Source organism: Cryptomeria japonica, chromosome 3, assembly GCF_030272615.1.
Source record: "Cryptomeria japonica chromosome 3, Sugi_1.0, whole genome shotgun sequence".
NCBI lineage: Eukaryota > Viridiplantae > Streptophyta > Pinopsida > Cupressales > Cupressaceae > Cryptomeria > Cryptomeria japonica.
The window spans coordinates 745,254,886-745,262,374 of NC_081407.1; positions in this window are offsets into that span (position 1 = coordinate 745,254,886).

Below are 7,489 nucleotides of genomic sequence, written 5' to 3' on the forward strand. Positions count from 1 at the left end.
TTTGAGTGACTCATCAATCACCTTTTTATGACTAATCAATCAATTACCTTAAATTTTTAATCAAAACAGTTATCAAATCGATCAATTCAGTCTAACTCGATCATACAGTCAATTCCATATCGCAATTATCTCCATTTATTCTATCTCGACAATCCTCAAGCATTGATCAATCTTGCTATCAAATCAATCCTGATTGTCAATTTGAATTTTGAAAACCCATAAATTTGTTGATTGAAAATTTTGTAATTAGAGGATTAAGTGATTGTAACACCCTTGAAAATCGTGTAGAATATAGATGTTAAATAAATACTAGTTATTAGATTGCAATAAAAAGGCAATTTCCCCTTTGTAAGGAGAGATTCAATGTCATCACACTGTGGCTAAAAAGAACATTTTGTAATCATCCTTTGATTACAATATTTTCAACCAACAGTTTTTGGTGACTTTTCTAGTGACACGAGCACCCAACCAAAGCGCTTCACGCTTTGGTTGAAGTATATCTTGTTCCTACCACTGGTCTTTCTTTATTGTTGATTTTTTTTTTTGAAGACTCTACTCTGGTAGAAAGAAGCTATACACATGGAAGAATAAATGAAGGTATTATTGCTCCTACTTTTGAGTTGTTGCAAAAACATAACTTTGATTTTCTTCCTACTAGGGCACGATCTCCTCTCCAACATACAAGGATTTTTCCACCTACCAATTTGAGATCTCCTATACCTGGCGAAGCTTCTAGTGCTATCAGACCTTTGGTTGTACCACAAGTGCAAAGGTTTGTGTTTCTACCATTTTAACCAATGAGAATGACTACTCAAGGCCCTTGGGGGAATAATTTTGGCCCTCTCAATTTAAATCCACCACCTCGTCTGCTTCCACAAGATTCGTGTAATAATGTCCCAAAATTATATGGAGATGGAAAGCAGCATCCAAATGAACATATTTCTATTATTTACATTGAATATAGTATTCTTGGTGTGGGGCATGAAGATGTTTCATTAAGGCTTTTTGTTGAAATGCTACAAGGTGCTACTATAGATTGGTTTCAATACTTAGCACCTCAAACTATTGATAGATGGGCTACCCTCAAGACCTAGTTTGAAGAAAGATTTAAACTAGCTAAAGATGTGCATGCTCTTTTTTCTCAACTCACCCAAATGAGAAAGGAGACACATGAGCCTATGCAGGTTTTTGTTTCCAAGTCCAACAAACTCAAGAATTGGATTCCAACTATTTCTCAACCTATTCTAGAGAATCTCAAATGTTTCTTCATCAACTCTCAACTATCAGAGGTAAGCTTTTTATTGAGAAGAGAACATACAAGGGATCTGGCACATGCACATACTTTTCACCATAGAAGTTGAAGATGACTTGATCCTTTCTAGAAAAATAAAGAAGGATCCTAACAAGACAATGGTGAGTTCTTCTTTGGAATCTTCTACTTCTCCATCTTCAGCTACAACTGATTCTTTGGTATAGAGGCTAGCCAATGAAGTGCTAGCTCTTAAGAAGCAAATATCTGGAGCATATTTTCCCATTCCATACAAGGATGTTCCTCATAGAATCTATCTGAACAATGCTTCTAACTACGGAACCAAGAATTAGAACAAGTTACCTCTACCACTAGAAAGACTTGCTCTTGAATCTCCTCTCGCTAATGTAGTAATGGGGGACTATAAGACTAAACAAGGTGATATCACTCAAATAGAAAATCAACCTGATGATGTTGCTAACCTCTTTCAAGAAGAGGAAGTGGAGTTGGCTGACAACTCTTCTATTTGATTCATGCAATATCAGGAATCCAAGGAAGAATATCAAGGTGAAGATTTTGCCATCTTTACTCGCTCACAAGCGCAAAACCAACCTGATGTCGATTGGGCTGGTAATATGGATGACCAGAAGAGTACAACTGGTGGTGCATTCTTTCTCAGTGGTAGACTAGTCTCATGGATGAGCAAGAAGAAGAGTTGTATCTCTCAGTCCACAACAAAAGCAAAACATGTAGCAGCATTTATGAACTGCACTCAGACAATTTGGATGAAGCATGTATTAAGTGGTTTCAAAGTCCCTCTATCTGATCTAGTGAGTATATTTTGTGATAACACAAGTGCAATTAATATTTCCAAGAATTCGGTATTGCATACTAGAACCAAGCACTTCAAGCTCAAGTATCATTTCTTGAGGGAGAAAGTTCAGAATAAAGAGGTTGTATTGAAACATGTTTCCAGTAAAGAGCAGTTAGTAGATATATTCACCAAGCCTCTACTGAAGGCTACATTTACCTATTTAAGAGGTGAATTAGGGGTGCTTCCCCTTCAAGAGGTGAACTAAAGGTATGCGCTCCACATCAGTCAGGTATTGCATTGTCAAATCTTTTCAGGATTGATGTGTTGAAGGATGCTACTCCTCAGGGGGAGCAACATAGTAGATCATGGATGCTTGTGCCTCCACTTTGGCATTGTTGTCAAAGGGGGAGAAGATGTGAAGTAGAGAAGATATCTGCAGTATTGAAGACATATAATATGGAAGAAGATGTAGAGATATCTTTGTGTATTGCCATAAATGCCAAAGGGGGAGATTGTTGGTATATGTGCAAAGTTTGATGACATGATGGGATTGTATGTTGTCATTGATGTCAATATGTTGAAGTATGAATATGAACCGGTATATTGAAGTAAGTGAACCAGTATGATGGTATGAACCGGTATAAGAAAAAAGTGAACTGGTATGCTAGAGTGTAAACCGGTATATGCAAAGTTTGTATCGGGGTTTCATTTGATATGACTACCGGTTGGTAGTCTCAGCTTCAGGGTTTCTGGTTGATGCATTCCAAGTTTGTGTGATTTGACCGATGACATCCTGTGATGAGTTAGCATTGAAATGAAGATTAGATCATGTTTCCATGTCAACCTTGTGCGCATGAGGGATCTTCTTGAGGATCTTGCATGAAGAAGATTGATTCTATCTACCTCGAGAATGAGCAAAATCTTAGTAAATGATGAAGAGCGTGATGGGTTATCAACTTCTAGAAGCGGTGAAGAATGGACGATGGAGAACGTCTTGACATTTGTTCAAGTTTGTTTTACCCTATGTAACATGTTTAAATGGCCAGGATTGGACCAAATCTATTGTTAACCTAGATGCTTAGGGTTTTAGGTTTTGGCCACTGACCTAATTGTTGTCTATAAGGTCGATGATGATTTTAATTTGAATTTGTTGGAAAATGAATGTATGTGAGGCGATTCTTGCCAAACCAAAGGAGTAAGAAGAGATTTGCAAAGTGTGATTGCAGATGTAAAGGAACTGAAGTGGATATGCCTTGGAATTAAGTTTGACTTCTAACCATTTCAACAGATGGAAAATCTCGTTACCGAGTAGCTTTAACATGCTTTTTGTAAGTCCTTTAACAGGGTGACTCAAAATCATTGAGTTCTTCAAATCCTATTACAAGGTAACCTTTAACAGGGTTTTAACCTCTAACCAGTTATTTAGCCATCCCTTAACTGGGTGATCCCTATCAGGATCGGTTCCTAGCAGATCCTGTTGTAAAGTCTTTAACCGGACTAGGCTCCTAACAGAGCGAACTTCAGAAGAGTTCAAGAACAACTTGTGGGTATTCATCCCCACCGTGGTTTTTCCCACTTGGGTTTCCATGTGAAAAATCAGTGTGTTATGTGTGATGTTTTAGTGTTTTCTTTTAGGCAGTAATGCAAGCTGATCCGATGGTCATTGTATTTATGATGTATTACTTGCTTAAGCATATGTGTGAAGTTGAGATGAGATCTTAGGTTTTGAGAAGACCTAGATGTTACTGGTTTATGTCTTTTACATTCATACTGTGTTTTACCGGTAAGTGCCTTGATTTAGATTGGTGATATTGTTTACCGGTTAGTGCGGTCTTTGCAGTTTAAGTTGTTGAAGAAGTTTTTGTCCATACTAATTAACCCCTCTCTCAGTATCTGTTGGGTATTTACTGTTCATCATTATTCATCAACTGGTATCAGAGCGTCCTCTAGGTCCTTTGTGTTATAAGCTTAACCACTTGAGGAAAAGATCCTACTCTAATGATGAAGAGGGAAGGTCCTAAGTTCAACAGAGATAACTTTAAGATATGGAAGGACAGAATGAAGATCTACATTAAAAGCATGGGTGCTCAACACTAGAACTATGTTGAGAATACTTATGTTGTCCCTACTGGTACTCTCACCAATGATCAAAGAAGAGAAATTCAGGAGAATGGGCAAGTCATGGAAGCTCTTATTAGCAGTCTATCTGATATTGAGTTTATAGATGTTCAGGATAAAGACAATCCAAAAGATGTATAGGGTACTCTGGAATCTATCTATGGTGGTGATGAGCATGTGAAGCAAGGTAAGGAAGAGAGCCTTAGAGGAAAATTTGAAGACATGCAGATGGTTGAAGGAGAGACCATTCAACAATATGGGATAAGAATTAAAACTGTTGTTGGAGACATCAAGGGTGGAGGAGGTACAATGGATGGTTCCACCATTGTTAGCAAAGTTTTGAGATCCTTGTTACCAGTCTATGCAATAAGGGTTGCCGTTATTCAGGAGTTGAGATCTATTGACAAGACAAAGGTGTCCCTTGAATCCATCATTGCTAAGTTGACCGCATATGAGCTAAACAGTTATGATGGCAGTGTTCAGAAGACTGAATCAGCCTTTAGAGCATCTGCTGTACTATCTAGAAAGGGAAAAGAAGTTGGAACTAGCTGTGAACTCATAAAAAGTAGGGATATGGATGATGAGGAGATCCTGATGGAGTTTGAAGCTCTTCTTGCCAAGGGAATTCCTAAGGGAACTGGAAAGTATAGAGGTAAGCTCTTTTTGAAATGTTTTTCTTGCAATAGGATAGGACACATTGCTATCAACTGTCCCAACAATGATAATAAGGACAAACCAGAGAAGTTTTAAAAGTTCAAAGGAGGAAATAGGAGAAATTGTCTTGTTGCACTCAATGAAGGTGTCACTGATGATGAATCAGAAGATGAAGAAAGCGAAGACATAATGTTTATAGCCGTTAAGGAAGATGTGTCAGACAAGAAGGCTCTTGTCTCCCACTTTGATAATTCTAATGAGTGGATTATTGATAGTGGATGTTCTCACCACATGACTGGTGACAGGAAAAAGTTTCTATCACTGGAAGAGTACGATGGAGGTGTAGTCCGATTTGGTAATGATGCACCATGTATGGTAAAAGGAAAAGGGTCGATCTCTCTAAATGGAAAAAGCAGTGCTGATAATGTGTATTGGGTAGAAGGTCTCGGGCATAACCTTTTGAGTGTTGCCCAACTGAATGATAAAGGACTCACTCTGGAATTCAAAGATGGAGTGTGCAAAATAAAAGGAAAGAGTGGTGAATTGATGGCCACCGGTATGCAGACCAAAGGTAACTTATTTCAGTTAAATACAAATATTAGTCAATGTCTAATGGCTAAGTTTGATGATAGTTGGATATGGCATAGGAGACTCTGCCATGTAAATTTTGATAATATTGTGAAGGCCAGTAAGATCAAGGCAGTTAGAGGATTGCCTGTGCTGAACAAATCAAAGAATCCTTTGTGTAGAGAATGTCAACAGGGAAAATGTCTTCCTCAAACTTCAAAGGTAAATCTTTCACAACAGATAATTTGCTTGATCTTGTGCATACTGATTTGTGCGGTCCTATGAAAACTGGTAGTGTTCAGGGAGATAGGTACTTTATGATTCTTACTGATGATTGCTCAAGAATGATGTGTGTCACATTCTTGAAAGACAAGTTTGAAGCTTTTGAAAAGTTTAAAGCCTTCAGAGCACTAGTTGAAAAGGAAAATGGTAAGAGGATTAAATGCCTTAGAACCGACCAAGGAGGTGAGTTCACTTCTGGTGAATTCAATAGGTACTATGAAGACAATGACATCAAGAGGCAACTATCTGCCCCTAGGACTCCATAGTAGAATGGCCTAGCAGAAAGGAACAACCAGACTATAGTTGAAGCTGCCAGAACGATGTTGATTCAAGGGAAGGTTGCTCACACCTTTTGGAGAGAAGTGGCGAGCAATGCAATCTATACTATGAATTGAGTACTCATCAAGAAAGGTAAGGATAAAAATCCTTATGAGTATTAGACCAATAATACTCTAGTAGTAAGCTACTTTAGAGTGTTTGGTAGCAAGTGTTATATCAAGAGAAGTGAATACCAAAGCAAGTTTGATGCAAAATGTGATGAGGGAATATTCCTAGGGTATTCCACCAGGAGCAAAGCTCTCAACTGTTTAAACAATAGGACTCAGGGAATTGTTGAAAGTATCAATGTTAGAGTTGATGAAACCTCTGAGAAAACTGAGGAAACCAGCAGTGAGCAAGCAGTAGATGAACTGGATGTAACCTTCTGGGAACGAGTTACAGAACAACCAAGTACATGTAACAGTGCTCCTACACCAGTAGATGCTGATGAAGATGAGGATGAAGGGGAAAAGAAAGAGGAATTAGTTAAGATCATTCCTAGGTATGTAAAGTTGCATCATGGTCCAAAGCAGATCATAGGGGATAAGGATGCATGAATACTTACAAGAAGAGAGGTCAGAGAGAATTCTTGCATGATTTCTAGATCTGAGCCCAAAACATTTAAAGAGGCACACAAAGATGAATACTGGATTAAGGCTATGGAAGAGGAACTTGACCAGATAGAAAAGAATGGTACATGGTCTTTAGTACCCAGACTTGAGCACAAAAATGTTATTGGCACCAAATGGGTTTTTAGAAACTAGCTGAATCAAGATGGCACAATGGTAAGAAACAAAGCAAGACTGGTATGTAAGGGATATGCTCAAGAAGAAGGAGAAGACTATGGAGAAACCTTTGCTTTAGTAGCTAGATTGGAAGGAGTTTGAATGCTACTTGCATATGCAACCTTCAAGAGATTCAAAGTGTATCAGATGGATGTGAAATTTGCATTCCTAAATGGAATACTTGAAGAGGAAGTGTATATAGAGCAACCATATGGGTTTGCCCTATCAGAAGACAGTGATATGGTGTGTAGGCTACATAAAGCCTTGTATGGATTGAAGCAAGCACCTAGAGCATGGTATTAACATTTACACTCCCATATTGTGAAGATTGGATTTGAAAGAATAAGCGAAGATAGCAATATCTATATGAAGACAGAAGGAGATCAGATTCTGATCTGTGAAGTGTTTGTTGATGACATAATTTTTTGTGGAGATGACAAGATGAGCCATGCATTTGCAGATGAAATGAAGAAGGAATTCAAGATATCACTAATTGAAGAGATTAAGTTCTTCATTGGAATACAGATTCAACAAATGAAAGATGGTATCTTTATCACTCAGTCCAAGTATATCAAAGAGGTGTTGAAGACCTTTGGCATGGAAGACAGCAAACCGGTTGGTACACCGATGATGACCGGTTGTAAATTATCAAAAGAAGACGACTTAGCATTGGTGAATGAGAAGGAATACCGGTCAATGATT